The sequence below is a fragment of the Notamacropus eugenii genome, chromosome 1 (genome assembly GCF_028372415.1).
Source record: "Notamacropus eugenii isolate mMacEug1 chromosome 1, mMacEug1.pri_v2, whole genome shotgun sequence".
Taxonomy (NCBI): Eukaryota; Metazoa; Chordata; class Mammalia; order Diprotodontia; family Macropodidae; genus Notamacropus; species Notamacropus eugenii.
The window spans coordinates 239,508,775-239,525,130 of record NC_092872.1 but is presented as its reverse complement, the minus strand read 5'-3'; positions in this window follow the sequence as shown (position 1 = coordinate 239,525,130).

Below are 16,356 nucleotides of genomic sequence, written 5' to 3'. Positions count from 1 at the left end.
GTAGAATGGATCCTTCAGTCAGATCCAAGGAGCCCAGTTAGGCCACTTTCAAAAATCAGACTTGGGATGATTCTGGGGAAGGATGAGGCCATTCTTACTGAAAATGCTAGAGGCTACAGCCTAGTGCAGAGGTAGAACCTGGGGTCTATGGATTGCTGAAGGAGTCTGTAGAGACTGAATTTGGGTGGGGGAAAATTACATCTTTATTTTCATTAACCTCTAACTGAAATTTAGCATTTGTTGTCATTTTGAACATAGGCAACAAATGCTATTCTAAGAAGGGGTTCATAGGTTTCACCAGACTGCCAAAGGGATCTATGACACAAGGAAGGTTCAGGACCCTGACCTAGAGGGGAATCAGGATAGGCCAGGCCAAGTAAGGTCTGGAGAATCTGAGTTAAAGATTAGGTTAGGAAGCTCAGGTACCGTTCAGTCTGTGTCTGACTGGACTTTTTTTTGCATGGACCTTACTCTGCTGTGTTATTTTTGAATTTGTATATTTTTCTATTCTCTCTTGTAAATAGTCTCAGGAAAGAAAAATGCACTTTTATAGTCTGAAGTGAACAGAGACAGAGGTTAGATGGGGAAGGGGAAAGAGAGGCCTGGACCTGGGTTCCAGGATATGGTGACAATAGCTAGAGAGAGAGGTCATTGGGAATTTGCTGCCACAGGTCTCTAATCCAAAGAGCCAAGCCAGCTCAGGGACCCAGGAAGATCTATGAGGTCCTGTGCCTTGAGTGGAATCTCAATGGTCAGGGAAGTTTAGAAAGTGGTGAAAATTAGAAGCCCTGCCACCCTGAACCAGTCACCGGAAGAAGACCTGGTGCTCTAAGGCTTTGACTGAGGGTTAATGATTCTGTCCTCTAAAGACTAATGTGAACTGATGCAAAGTGAAGTGAGCAGAACCAGGAGAACATTGCACACAGTAGCAGCAACATTGTAACAACGATCAACTGGAATGACTTAACTATTTTCAGCAATACAGTGGTCCAAGACAGTTCCAAAGGACTCATGACGAAAAATGTGACCCACTTCCAGAGAAAGAACTGATGGAGTCTGAATGCAGATAGAAGCATATTATTTTTCACTTCTTTCTTTCTTTTTTTCTTTTGGTCTATTTCTTCTTTTACAATATGATTAATATGGAAATATGTTTTACATGATTGCACATATGCAACCTGTATCAAATTGTTTATTCTCTTGGGAGGGGAACTAAGGGAAAAAGTTTTGGAACTCAATTTTTTTCTTTTTTCTTTTTTTTTAAATTAATTAATTAATTTTTTATTTAACTTTTAATATTCATTTTCACAAAATTTTTGGGTTCCAAATTTTCTCTGCATTTGTCCCCCCCACCCCAAAACACCAAGCATTCTAATTGCCCCTATCACCAATCTGCCCTCTCTTCTATCATCCCTCTCTGCCCTTGTCTCCATCTTCTGTTTTGTCCTGTAGGGCCAAATAACTTTCTATACTCCTTTACCTGTATTTCTTGTTTCCTAGTAGCAAGAACAATACTCGACAGTTGTTCCTAAAACTTTGAGTTCCAACTTCTCTTCCTCCCTCCCTCCCTACCCCTTCCCTTTGGAAGGCAAGCAATTCAATACAGGCCAAATCTGTGTAGTTTTGCAAATGACTTCCATAATAGTCGTGTTGTGTAAGACTAACTATATTTCCCTCCATCCTATTCTGTCCCCCATTACTTCTATTCTCTCTTTTGATCCTGTCCCTCCCCATGAGTGTTGACCTCAAATTGCTCCCTCCTCCCCATGCCCTCCCTTCCATCCTCCCCCCCACCCTGCTTATCCCCTTCACGCCCACTTTCCTGCATTGTAAGATAGGTTTTCATACCAAAATGAGTGTGCATTTTATTCCTTCCTTTAGTGGAATGTAATGAGAGTAAACCATGTTTTTCTCTCACCTCCCCTTTTTCCCCTCCACTAAAAAGTCTTTTGCTTGCCTCCTTTATGAGAGATAATTTGCCCCATTCCATTTCTCCCTTTCTCCTCCCAATATATTTCTCTCTCACTGCTTGATTTCATTTTTTTAAGATATGATCCCATCCTCTTCAATTCACTCTGTGCACTCTGTCTCTATGTGTGTATGTGTGCGTGTGCGTGTGCATGTGTGTAATCTCACCCAGTACCCAGATACTGAAAAGTTTCAAGAGTTACAAATATTGTCTTTCCATGTAGGAATGTAAACAGTTCAACTTTAGTAAGTCCCTTATGACTTCTCTTTGCGTTTACCTTTTCATGCTTCTTTCATTCTTGTGTTTGAAAGTCAAATTTTCTTTTCAGCTCTAGTCTTTTCATCAAGAATGCTTGAAAGTCCTCTATTTCATTGAAAGACCAATTTTTCCCCTGAAGTATTATACTCAGTTTTGCTGGGTAGGTGATTCTTGGTTTTAGTCCTAGTTCCTTTGACTTCTGGAATATCTTATTCCACACCCTTCGATCTCTTAATGTAGAAGCTGCTAGATCTTGTGTTATCCTGATTGTATTTCCACAATACTTGAATTGTTTCTTTCTAGCTGCTTGCAATATTTTCTCCTTGACCTGGGAACTCTGGAATTTGGCCACAATGTTCCTAGGAGTTTCTCTTTTTGGATCTCTTTCAGGCGGTGATCTGTGGATTCCTTGAATGCTTATTTTGCCCTCTGGTTCTAAAATCTCAGGGCAATTTTCCTTGATAATTTCATGAAAGACGATGTCTAGGCTCTTTTTTTGATCATGGCTTTCAGGTAGTCCCATAATTTTTAAATTGTCTCTCCTGGATCTATTTTCCAGGTCAGTTGTTTCTCCAATGAGATATTTCACATTATCTTCCATTTTTTCATTCTTTTGGTTTTGTTTTGTGATTTCTTGGTTTTTCATAAAGTCATTGGCCTCCATCTGTTCCATTTTAATTTTGAAAGAACTATTTTCTTCAGTGAGCTTTTGGACCTCCTTTTCCATTTGGCTAATTCTGCTTTTGAAAGCATTCTTCTCCTCATTGGCTTTTTGAACCTCTTTTGCCAGTTGAGTTAGCCTATTTTTCAAGGTGTTATTTTCTTCAGCATTTTTTTGGGTCTCTTTTAGCAGGGTGTGGACCTGCTTTTCATGCTTTTCTTTCATCTCTCTCATTTCTCTTCCCAGTTTTTCCTCCACCTCTCTAACTTGATTTTCAAAATCCTTTTGAGCTCTTCCATGGCCTGAGCCCATTGGGTGGGCTGGGATACAGAAGCCTTGACTGCTGTGTCTTTCCCTGATGGTAAGCATTGTTCTTCCTCATCAGAAAGGAAGGGAGGAAATACCTGTTCACCAAGAAAGTAACCTTCTATAGTCTTATTTTTTTTCCCCTTTTCTGGGCATTTTTCCAGCCAGTGACTTGACTTCTGAGTATTCTCTTCACACCCACTTTGCCCCCAGATCCACCCAGCCAGTGCTTGGGGTCTGAGATTCAAATGCTGCTTCCCAGCCTCAGGACTTTTGGCAGGGGCAGGGCTGCTATTCAGTGTGAGATTAAGTTCAGGTGGTCAGGTCGGGGCAGGGCCGCCTCTCAGGCTCAGTTCCCTCAGGGGGCTTATGCGGAGACTTTCAACAATGGATCCAGGCTCCTGCCTGCTTGGGGAGCCCCAGTCTGCTCCCGCCTCAGCTGCTGCCTCCCGAGGGGGCCTGAGTTATGGGGGGACCCCACTCCCCTCTCGGCAAGCCAAGAAGACCCTCTCACCAACCTTTGGGGCCCGTGGGCGGAGGGACCTGCATGGCTGCTGGAGATTCCATCCCTGAAGCCTGCTCGGATCTGCTCCTCTTGGTGCCCTGCGGCCAAGGCAGGGCTGGGCTCGGCTCTGGGTCCAGGGTGCAACAGACCTTTTGCGAGAGGTTCTCTGGAACAGAAATCTCATCCACTCTGTTGTTCTGTGGCTTCTGCTGCTCCAGAATTTGTTGGGAGTTCTTCTTTACAGATATTTTATGGGCTGTGGGTTCGGAGCTAGTGTATGTGTGTCTTCCTACTCCGCCATCTTCTAAAAGTATTATCAGAACTCAATTTTTTTAAATGAATATTTAAAATTGTCTTTATAAGTAATTGAGAAAAAATAAAATGCTATTAAAAATGTTCCCATCCTTTTCTCCTCTCCATCTAAAGGGCTCACCATATTGATACCACGCTTAGTTCCAATACTCAGTCTGCTTAGACCACCTCAGAATTCTAGAGCTCAAGAGAATCACCAGCCTCAGGATCCCTGGTAGCAGGGATTCCCTTTCCTCATCTGCAAAATAGGACTAAAAGTATTTGACTAACAGGCTAATTGTGGGGATAAAATGAGCAAGCCTTGTAAGATTCTTTGCAAATTTTAAAGTGCTTTATAAAGGTGAGCTATTATTATGGAAGAGATTCCAAGAATGGAGGTTAGGAGAGAGGGTATTTTAGGTACAGGAAAATGTAAAGTTGATCTAGTTTGACCCCCTCATTTTAGAGATAAGGAAACTGAGGCACAGGGAAGTTAAAAGATTTGCCCAAAGTCACACAGTTAGGAAGTGGCAGAGCACCACTTTGGTTTGAAATCCATCATACCATGCTATCATTTAGTTCACCCCAAAAAAGATGTAGAATCTGAGGCACAGATTGACTTGCCCAAGGTTGCATTGTCACATCAGTGGCAAAGCCAGGTTTACCGACTCCCAGGACAGTGCTCTTTCTTTCCTACCAAATTCACTGGGCACTTACCAAAGATCCCACAAATAGTACGTGTAAAGACTTGGATTCAAACCCACACCTTGAGGTTAAAGTCCAGTGTTCAAAAGGAAGAGAAAGAGGGAAAGGGAAGCAGTTCATTTAACACAGATTCATTCCTGGATTTCAGGAAAGGAGCTTACAATTGCGATTCTGCGTAGGTAGGAAAGTGAGCAGTCACCAGGAGGTTAGGGGATAGAGATAGTCCTTAGAGATTCCAAAATCATAGATTTGGAGCTGGGAAGGACCTTGGAGGTCACCTAGTCCAACAAATCCATCTTGTCCAACCATCTATTTTCTAGATCAGATCCAGACAAGTTAGGTCCCATAGGTAGTAAGAGGGAAAGCTGAGAACTCATCCTGGGTCTTCTGGCTCCACATCCAAGGCTCTTTCCATGACCTCTCTAATCATCAAGGCCAACTTCCTGATTTTACAGGCAAGCAAAGCTAGGCTTAAAGGACCTGTCCAAGGTCATACAAGTAACAAATACCAGAGGTAGGATTTGAATCCATTATTTTGACTACTACACTGTACCAGCTGGAATGCCACTTGCAGGAGAGGTGAGAAACCACCCAGAAAAATAAAAGGTTTGGGAGCTAGTCTACTGCTCTGGAGACTTCCCAATAGTATGGTACCTTTAAAATTGCAAATGAAAATGACTTTAGCCTGTAGTTGGGGGCTCCTGGGGCTGATAGCCACAAACAATTATGGGAAAGACTAGCAAATAGGAAAAAATCCATTGGCTTTTCCAGAGGGAGCTGAACTCCTAATAGGAAAGAGGGATAGGGGTTGTTTACCTGGGGCAAGGGGAAAGTGTCCTTGAGTAGTCAGTCTCCTGGAGAACCCTGTGTGCTACCCTCATTTGTTAGACTCAAGTCCCAGTCCTGATCTGATGAAAGGTCTTTCCCTAAACAGGGGGCTGCTCACAAGCAGGAAACTGCTATGGGCCAAGTACAGGGGGAGCTGCAGAAGGTTGGGATTGTGCCTTCTCATTCTTTCCTGCAATCCAAAGGTCTGTGTCTAATCAAGGCCCACCTAGAGTACAAATCATGTTTATATTGGTTAGCAATAGAGCCAAACATACACAGAAACTGAACAAGCTCAGTGGACAGGGGATGTTTCCTTAGCAATGTCCTTCATACTACTGGCAGCAGCTGCATAGGACAGAGAGAGCTGAGGCAGTGTACCTTGCCTGCTCCTGAGTGGGCATCTGTATTCTGGCATCCCCAGCAACTCAGCCAATCACAAACAGGCCCCATACACAGAGAGAGCTAAAGAGAGCATAGTTCTAGGTATCAGGGTTCTCTCAGATTCCATCCCCAAACCCCACAGGGACAAGCCCCCCCCAAAAGTGGTTACTTGCAGGGATTTCAGATTTGAACATGGTTAGCTTGACCATGTAGGAATTGGAGACAAACTGAGACAAGCCATTCAGAAAAAACAGCTGATATACTTTAGGGGTAGGGTGGGTCAGTGGGAGTGAGGTGGGGAGGGCTGTACTACTGGGGGACCTAAAAGCAGTTCTACTTTCTAGTAACTAAGGATGGTACCTCTGGGGCTGGAAGGCACCTCAGGGGAGAGCCAGCCCAACCCTCTCATCTTAGAAGTCCAGGATGGTGAGAAAACTTCCCAAGAAAATCTTACTCAGACCCAGAAAGAGTCTCAGATTGTTCCCCAGGGCTCCATGCGTTGGAAACACTCAAAAGTATCAAGGATTCTACCAGAAATAACACTGGTACAGGAGTGGGGTGGGGAGAGAACAGCTATGTCCCAAAGCACCAGGTGATCATAAGGGTTCCACAGTCTGATGCCTTTGCCTCCCTCTCCTCCTTTAGGAGTATCTTTCTTGTAAATATCATGTCCAAAGAGGGAAAGAAGGTAAGTAATTTCTATGGGCCAATCGATCAACAAAGACTGATTAAATACCTACTATATGTCAGAAACCCATGAAATTATAATAATAAAAGTTTGGATTTATATAGCTCCCAAAGTTTCTGCTCTTTCTTTTTGGAGGGGGTGCTCTAGGAACTGCCAACAAACTATCCAAAGACTGAGGAGATGGGTAGCCCCTGAGGGAATACCTATGATGACCTGCAGGGAATGTCCTATGCTTGCATCCCTGCCTGAGGCATTTCCCAATTAGAGGTTGCTGTGAAAACAGGCCTTCCTGTTAGAGAAAATAAGGCAGTGCTTCAGACTATGACTTGTTAGAAAACACGAAATGTTCTTAAACTAAATTTTTTGAAAATCTGAGATAGAAGCCAGAATAAACACAAACTGAAGTGAGGTGGGGGAAGATATTTTTATATCAGGCAAGCAGAAACCCTGGCAGCAGAGAATACAACAGCTGTAGAGCATTAAATTCCATACCACAAGAAGGACTCAGAGTCCACCATGCCCAGCTTCTACCAGCCCCAGGCTTCAGAATACTTGTTCTTTGAAATAAAAGCTAACTACTACTTTCTTCGGGTCTCTTCTCATTATTCTCAGCTTTAGCACCAACACTGAGGGCAGCTATGGAGAGGCTGGCATCTATGAGCTCTCTCTAGGAGAACTGAACTAGGAAATCTCCACCCACTCCCACCTTCCACTGCCAACAATCCCATGCTGTTGTGTAGAACACTTTAGATTTTAGAAAAGGCAATTGCGGAGATTTTGGACTCCAATGTGGGTAGAGTAGCCATGGAAGAACCAGTAGTAAGCAAGTTGGGATGCAGAAAAAGCTGATGCCTATTAGGGGAGGGTCATGGGGAGAAGGGGAGGTGTTATTAGAAGACGTGAGAACAGGTCTACATTCTAGTATCCAAGGATGACAACTCTGGAGCTAGAAGGAACCTCAGAGGACAACCAACTCAATGCCCTCATTTTAGAGTTGGAGAAATTAAATTCTGGCTACAGGGAAGGTATTAAATGGCAGAGGGGTGAAAGGGGAGAAGTCAGCTAACTTAGGAAAGGTTCTCACATCATTGCATATTCAGGGTCCCCAATTTACTCATTAACCCAATTAACCACACAAGCCATGTCACCCAGCATCATGGCTATTTCCAAGGAGACATTTTGGACTAGAGCCTTCATCAGTCATTGGAGGTCTCATACAGATAAGTAACCTCTGTCATTCCACCTTCCAGAGGGTCATGGGGCTAGAGTAGTTAGGATCTGAAAGAGGAACTGGTGCTTTCTGGGATCCCAAAGACATTTTCCCACTAGAGTGTCAGCCATCTATGTCATTTCTAAACTTGGAATCTTCAACTATAACTCGCATTGTATTCTGCACAAATGGGCCACTTGGGGAATGTTTGTTGTATTGAATGTATCAAACTGAATGAATCTATAAACCCAGGAGCCAGTAAAGGGTCCTAGAACTCACCCTGTTTCTATAAAGCAGTTACCCACCTTTGCTCTCTGGCTTCGCTCCAACTTTCATCCTTTTATTCTGTTCCCTGGGCCTCAGTGTACAGTGTCTACAATGTCCTTTTTCATTGCTCCTTGTTGAAAGCTTTTCTTCCCTTCAAAGTCTCTTCTTGTGAAGGACTCTCTGACCTGACCTAAAAATGACCTCTCCCTCCCTTTATCTCCGTATCTCTCACTCCACCTGGTTCAACTTCTTTGCTTCCCATATTTTAAAATGTTCCTTATCTATATGCATGACTCATCTTTAGATTGTATCTAAATAGACCGAGTTTTGCTGTTAGCAGATATGTATAATGAAGGTAGGAATGTGGACCCAGTGAAGGGAGATAGCTTTGATTTCTTCACCTAATTTTTCTTCTTGCTTCAACTTCATTTGCATACCATAGTGGATTTTGGAGACTCTCTACACTCAGCTTCCACACAGCTCTTGTGGCTTTTTTTTCATTGTTCTCAAAATAGTTTTCTGGGGACACTTTCCCAATCTAGGATGTAACAGAAGTTGTAAGGAATTTCCCAACCCTAAATCATGGACTTTGAATCAGCACCAGACATAGGTATTTATAAGAATAGACAATCTCAACCCAGGAATTTTACTTGCTTTTATTGGCCACTGTCCAGGTGGATGTGGATGAGTGGGGTTTATTATTGATTATGCATTAAAAGAAATGTGGCACTCCCTGTCACAGAGAGGCTTTTAAACCATTGCATCCCAGCAGAAGATAATAGTGGGTGGAATAGCAGCTGACACCAAATAGACTAGAAAGGTGAAGAGTCAATTGGTAACCATAAGACCATTGGAGATGCCAGCAGAGATGGTAGGACAGAAAGCAGAGGCATGATGCCCAACATAGAGACAACATATCCCACAAAAATGATGTGTCCAGTGAAAAGCAGTGATGAGCAGAGAACATTCATGGTTCTGCATAATGAGGGGTGTGAGTTTCTTCTGGTTTATATAATATACAATATACATATATATTTCTAAAATGTGTGCTCTCTATGCATATGCCCTGGTCACCAGTTTCATGGCATTACTGTTCATACATAGGTTCCTTCATATATGTTCCCTGGATACACACATTTCATATACATGTATCTTTGATGTATGTTTCCTGGACATACATGTTCTCTACATGTGTGTCTTTCCCCACTGATGTTAGAGTAACTTATGAGGGACTGTACCCTTTGAATGCATGGAAATCTTTTCTTTTGAATTTATTTGCTCTAGTGTTTGTTTAAATGATTTCTATTTTGAACTGTGTTTTCTATCTTGCTTGTAAAATTAAACATTCTGGTGGGGGCCCATGAGCTATAGTTATGAGTAGATGCTGATTCACAGAATGTCTTGAATTCATAATAGTTTTTTTTAAAAATTAGATTTATATTAAAATGTTTTGTTGCTATCTCATTTAAATTTCCCCAGGAGCTTGGAGAAGAATGAAGACATGGATGGCCTGGGCACTATCCTTATTATGGATATTCTTAGAGAAACTGATCAACCAGAGGAAGGGGTTATAGGCACAAGAGGACTTCCAGGGTAAGAAAATTGCTGTGGCATGGTGGAGAAAGTCCTGTGAGAGTCAGGAGTGGTAACCAGGGTAAATCTTTTTTTTTTTGTAAGAAAAAAAAAGAAATAAAAGAACATGATTCAGCAAAACTTATCAATACACTAAAAAAAAAGCTGACATTCTATGCAGAATTCCCTTGGTGGACCCCAACTTCTTGCATGTGGTGCATGTAACCTCTTTAAGGATGAGGATAATCTTCATCTCTTGTGTTCGTCCTTCGTTGCTGAAGAAGACCATGCCATCAGAGAAATGATGACATGACTTGCACTTGACTTTGTTTTGTGTGAGGGAGGGCTGTGCAGGTCACCAACCTCACTTCTCCAGAGCCATCTGAATCCAGTGACCAGATATTCATCAGGATGACTGGAGATGACCCAGGATGCACTGGGAGACCTTGGGCCCTTTAGGCCAAGATCTATGCAGGTACTCACTTAGGGTAAGGTAATGCACATTCATTGAATAGGGCTGGTTAAGAAGTAGCCTGGGCATGGCCCCTTTAATGAGGTAAAGAAAAAGAAAGACATCAGTGTGGGAGGGAAACAGCAACAGTTACTATTGATAATCACTCCCAAGTTGCCATGGGCCCAGTGTCATCTAAGCTTCAGAGTGTAGCAGGTCCAAGGTCTTGTGATAAGGGAAGAGAAGGGAAGGGAGGGGGAGGGGAGTGGAAGGGGAGGGGAGGGAGGGGGAGGCAGAGGAAGGGGAGGGGAGGGGAAAGGAAGGGGAGGGGAGGGGAAAGGGAGGGGAGGGGAGGAAAAAGTTTTCACGTCTCTATCTCCAAAGTTTAGCACAGTAGATGGAAAGCCCTTAATAAATAGGCTGAATTAAGAAGGAGTCCTCCCAAATTCTTTCTATGATACAAATATGGTTTTGATACCCAAACCAGGAAGAGACAAAACAGAGAAAGAAAATTATAGACCAATTTCCCTAATGAATATAGATGCAAAAATTTTAAATAAGATTTTAGCAAAACGAATACAGCATCTTATCACGAGATTAATACATTATGATCAGGTAGGATTCATACCAGGATTACAGGGCTGGTTCAATATCAGGAAAACTATTAGCATTATCAATCACATCAACAACAAAGCTAACAAAAACCACATGATTATCTCAATAGATGCAGAAAAAGCTTTTGACAAAATCCAACACCCATTCCTACTAAAAACACTGGAGAACGTAGGAATAAAGGGAACTTTCCATAAAATAATAAGCAGTATCTATCTAAAACCTTCAGCAAGCATTATATGCAATGGGGATAAGCTAGATGCATTCCCAATAAGATCAGGGGTGAAACAAGAATGTCCATTATCTCCACTATTATTCAATATGGTACTAGAAATGTTAGCTGTAGCAATTAGACAAGATAAAGATATTCAAGGAATAAGAATAGCCAAAGAAGAAACTAAGTTATCACTCTTTGCAGATGATATGATGATTTACCTAGAGAATCCCAGAGATTCAAGTAAAAAATTACTTGAAATAATAAACAACTTTGGCAAAGTTGCAGGTTACAAAATAAACCCACACAAGTCTTCTGCGTTCCTATATATTAGCAACAAAGTTCAGCAGCAAGAGATAGAAAGAGAAATCCCATTTAAAGCTAGGGTAGACAGTATAAAATACTTAGGAGTTTACCTGCCAAAACAAACCCAGGGATTATATGAACACAATTACAAGATACTTTTTGCACAAATAAAGTCAGATTTAAGTAAGTGGAAAAACATTAGTTGCTCATGGGTAGGCCATGCTAATATAATAAAAATGACAATTCTACCTAAATTAATATACTTATTTAGTGCCATACCAATTAAACTATCAGACAATTATTTTCTAGAGCTGGATAAAATAATATCAAAATTCATTTGGAAAAACAAAAGGTCCAGAATATCAAAGGGACTAATGAAAAGAAATGCTTGGGAAGGTGGCCTAGCGCTACCAGACCTCAAACTGTACTATAAAGCAGCAATTATCAAAACCACTTGGTATTGGCTAAGAAACAGAGAGGTAGACAAGTGGAATAGACTTGGCACTCAAGATGCAGTAGGCAAGGAATATAGCAACCCTCTGTTTGATAAACCCAAGGACCCCAGCTTCTGGGATAAGAACTCATTGTTTGACAAAAATTGCTGGGAAAACTGGATAACAGTGTGGCGGAAATTAGGCATAGACCCATACCTGACACCGTACACAAGAATAAAGTCCAAATGGGTACATGATTTAGGTATAAAGATTGATACCATGGATAAACTGGAGAAGCAAGGAATAGTGTATTTATCAGATCTATGGAGAAGGGAAGAATTTTTTACTAAAGGAGAGATAGAAAGCATTATGAAATGCAAAATCGATAACTTTGATTACATTAAACTGAGAAGTTTTTGCACAACCAAACCCAATGCAACCAAAATCCGGAGTGATGTAGTAAATTGGGAAAGAATTTTTACAGCTAAGCTCGGGGATAAAGGCCTCATTTCTAGAATATATAGAGAACTGACTCAAATGTATAATCATACAAGTCATTCCCCAATTGATAAATGGTCAAAGGATATGAACAGGCAATTTTCAGAGGAAGAAATTAAAGATATCTATAATCATATGAAAAAGTGCTCTAAATCACTATTGATTAGAGAGATGCAAATCAAAACAACTCTGAGGTACCACATCACACCTATAAGATTGGCAAACATGACAGAACAAGAAAATGATAAATGCTGGAGAGGATGTGGGAGAGTTGGAACACTAATTCATTGTTGGTGGAGCTGCGAGCGCATCCAACCATTCTGGAGAGCAATTTGGAACTATGCCCAAAGGGTTACAAAAATGTGCATACCCTTTGACCCAGCAATATCGCTGCTAGGACTATATCCCCAAGAGATCAAAAAAATGGAAAAGGGTCCCACATGTACAAAAATATTTATAGCAGCACTCTATGTAGTTGCCAAAAACTGGAACTCAAGGGGATGTCCATCAATTGGGGAATGGCTGAATAAATTATGGTATATGAATGTAATGGAGTACTATTGTGCCATAAGAAATGATGAACAAGAAGACTTCAGAGAGGCCTGGAAGGACTTATATGACCTGATGCTGAGTGAAAGGAGCAGAACCAGGAGAACTTTGTGCACAGCAATGACCACAGTGTGCGAGAGTTTTTTCTGGTAGACTTGGAATTTTGTAATAACGCAAGAACTTCTTATAAAAAAAAAAAAATCCCAATGGTGGTTCTCAAGGCAAAATGCCTTTCACACTCAGAGAAAGAAATATGGAAGTCACTCACAAAATGTAGCAGATCATGTTTGTGTATGTGTATGTGTTTGTGTATCATGTTTAGATTTGTTATATGATTTCTTTCATTTATTTTAGTCTGACTACATAGCATGACTATAGTGAAAATATACTCAATAGGAAAGTATATGTAGAACCTATACAGAATTGTATGCAGTCGTGGGGAGGGAGGGGGGTAGTGGGGGGGTAGGTGTGGGGGGGATAAAATCTCAATTGTATGGTAGTGATTGTTAAACATTAAAAAATAAAAAAAATAAAAAATAAAAAATAAAAAAATAAAAATAAATAAAAAATAAATAAAATAAATAGGCTGAATTGCATTAAATTAAACTTGAATGGAAAGAAGAGAGTGTAGCTTAGTAGATGGAATATTGGATAAGGAAGCAAGGGATTTCAGGATCTGGTCCTCACTTTGTTTCTATCATCTCACTTTCTTGTGACTTAGTTGCCTCATCTGTAAAATGAACAGTTGGATCAAGGTCCCTTACAGCTCCAACATTCTCTGTGTCTAACCTTGAATAAAGAAGCTTTTCCCCTTTGCCCTTGTAGACCTCTGAGCAGAGGGGAGGGTGAGAGAGATCCTCACCATGCACAGCCAGAGCTATTGAGTGGGTATCCTCAGGAGTTGTCTCCTGAGAAGAATGTCTGAAGCTCAGGCCTCTGCTATATTCTCAAAAGAAAAGACCAACTGGGTACATCCCCTTACTCTATCCACTTCCATCCTGCCCCAAGGGGATTCCTGCCCAGGAAGATAATAACTGACTGATACTACCTGAGTGACCTTGGGCACATTACTTAGACCCTGATTGGTAAGTGATCAAGAATGATCCATGATCAAGGAAAAACTGCAGGAAATTAAGGAGAATTGAAGTAAATTGAGAAATGGGAAAGATACACCCTCACCAACAGGTCAATATGGCCTGCCCATCTCCCCATCCTTGGCCAGGGAAAGGCCTAACCTCGATGCTGGAGAAGAGAAACCTTAGGGGTAGAGAGGTAGGGAATGGGATTACTGCTTTCCAAGTATCTCAGGGGCTGGCTGGCATGGGGTAGAGGGATCAACTTCATCCTGACTGATCCCGGAGGCCAGAACTAGGAACAAGGAGAAAGATGGAGAGGGGCTGATTTCCCCTCCGTAGAAGAACATCTTAAAGGTTAGAGGTATTCCCAAGAAGAAAGGGCAGCTTTGTAAGGTAATGATCTCCCTGTCCCTGCAATGCTTAATGTGAAAATTGGACCATTGTCTGTTGGGCATGCTGGAGAGGAGATATAGGCTTGAATCTATAGCCTCTAAGGTCCCTTTCAGCTCTGAGATTCTTCTATTCCCCCTCTAGAAGACTGGGAGGCTAATAGCTTCCCTCCCTTTCAAAGTTACTGCTCAAGAATATTTCTGAAAATGCTTTGAAAAGCCACACACTCATCATCACAAAGCATTTCCCCCCCAAGGTTGTGACAGTCATCAATAATAATTATAAAATAAAATCATGGTGAGATACTTAGAAGAGCCCAGCCTGGATAGAAGCAGCTCTGTGCGGGGAAGGGGAAGGTGGAGGAGGAGCCAAGGGGTGGAGGAGAAGGTTACATTTGAACAGGAAAATTTCCTATTTAGTTCTGAACAGAGGAAGACAGTGGGGGTGGGAGTGGTAAACACATCTATATTTCATGATCTAAGACCCCAGTGATTGAAGTCAATGGCAGGGGTAACGGGGATAGAAAGCAGGTGAAACATTGATAGGGGTGGAATGAATATTTCAGAAAAAGACATGATGCAAGGAGAGGGGAGCTGGAGAGGACAGGAGGAGGACAAGACTCTGATAGATTTCCCCCCACCATGTCAGGTTATCTAGGGAAATACATTTATAGGTATCTCTTTCCAGAAAATGACCTGACAATGAGCAGAGGACCCCCAGGAACCTGAGATTTAAAGCCAGAAGGGACATTTCTTGGGAGGTCATCTGGTACAGCCCCCTCAATTTTCAGATGAGGAGACTGAGGCCCAAAGAGACTAGAAACTTGTCCAAGGACATCCGGGGGACTAAGGAAAGAGCCAAGATTCCTACCCAAGTGTTCTGGGCCCGAACCTGTGCTCTTTCCATTTTACTTTGCTCACGCTCTCCTTTAACAGGTGAGGAAACTGACACTCCCAAAAGCAGAGGGACTTGGTCTAAGGTCAGCAATAAATTAGCCACGGAATTGGGATAGGATCCCATCGATTTACCTCCTGATTGCAGGCACTTTACACCCAGTGACCAGGCCCTTTCCGCCATGCCATCCATGGTTGTGAGTGGGAGGGACCTGGTGCTGGAGAGAGAATGGTTCCAGAATGGAAGGGAACAGCACACTGGGCAGGGGGTCCACCATTGTGGGAGTGCAGGTGTCAGCTTTGCTGTGTAATGTGGGGCACACTACCCAAACTTCTCTGAATATTGGGTACCCCTAGCTCAGGGTCACCCCCAGACCAAGGTCATCCCCATGCTCACACTAGGCTGGATCTCCTAACCTTTTCTGGGTCATGGTCCTTTTGGCAGTCTGGTGAAACCTAGGGACCCCATCTCAGAATAGTGTTTTTAAATGAATAAAACGCATAGGATAACAAAGGAAGATGATTATGCTGATATGGTTATCAAAATGGATTTTACAAAACAAGTTCATGGACTCCAAGTTATGCTCAATTGTTTTCAGTCATGCCTGACTCTCCATAACCCCATTTGGAGTTTTTTTGGCAGAGATACTGTAGTGGTTTGCCATTTTCTTCTCCAGCTCATTGTACAGATGAGAAAACTCAGGCAAACAGGGTTAAGAGATTTGCCCAAGGTCACACAGCTATTGAGTGTCCGAGGCTGAATTTGAACTCAGGTCTTCCTGACTTCAGGCCCAGAATTCTTTGCACTTTGCTATAGCTGCCTGTTAACAAAAAAACAAAAACAAAAATCCTGCCCTAGGGCACCTTGCTTGGTAGCCCAAATTAGCTATAAGCACCCAGCTTTATAAGAGCAGGGTGTGGCAGAGCACCCATCAAGTTGGAAGACGCAGGTTCTACCACTTAAGTCCATATGGGATGTGGGGTGAGTCATTTAACCACCTTGCCTCAGTTTCTTCATCTGTACATAGAAGGGTAGGACCAAATGGCCTCTAAGATCCCTTCCAACTCCAAATCCATGGTCCGGTGACCTCACCGGTTCAAATTCCTCCTGCATAAAATGAGGGGTGTGTGAGGTGAATTGGACTATGTGGTCTCTGAGGTCCCTTTCAACTCTAAATCTATGAGTGAGTTCTATCACTTCCCAGCTCAATGTCCCTGGACAAGCCACTCTCTCAGACCCTTGGGTTTGCTATCTGTAAGTGGAGACAATGACACCTGCCTTTAGAAAACTG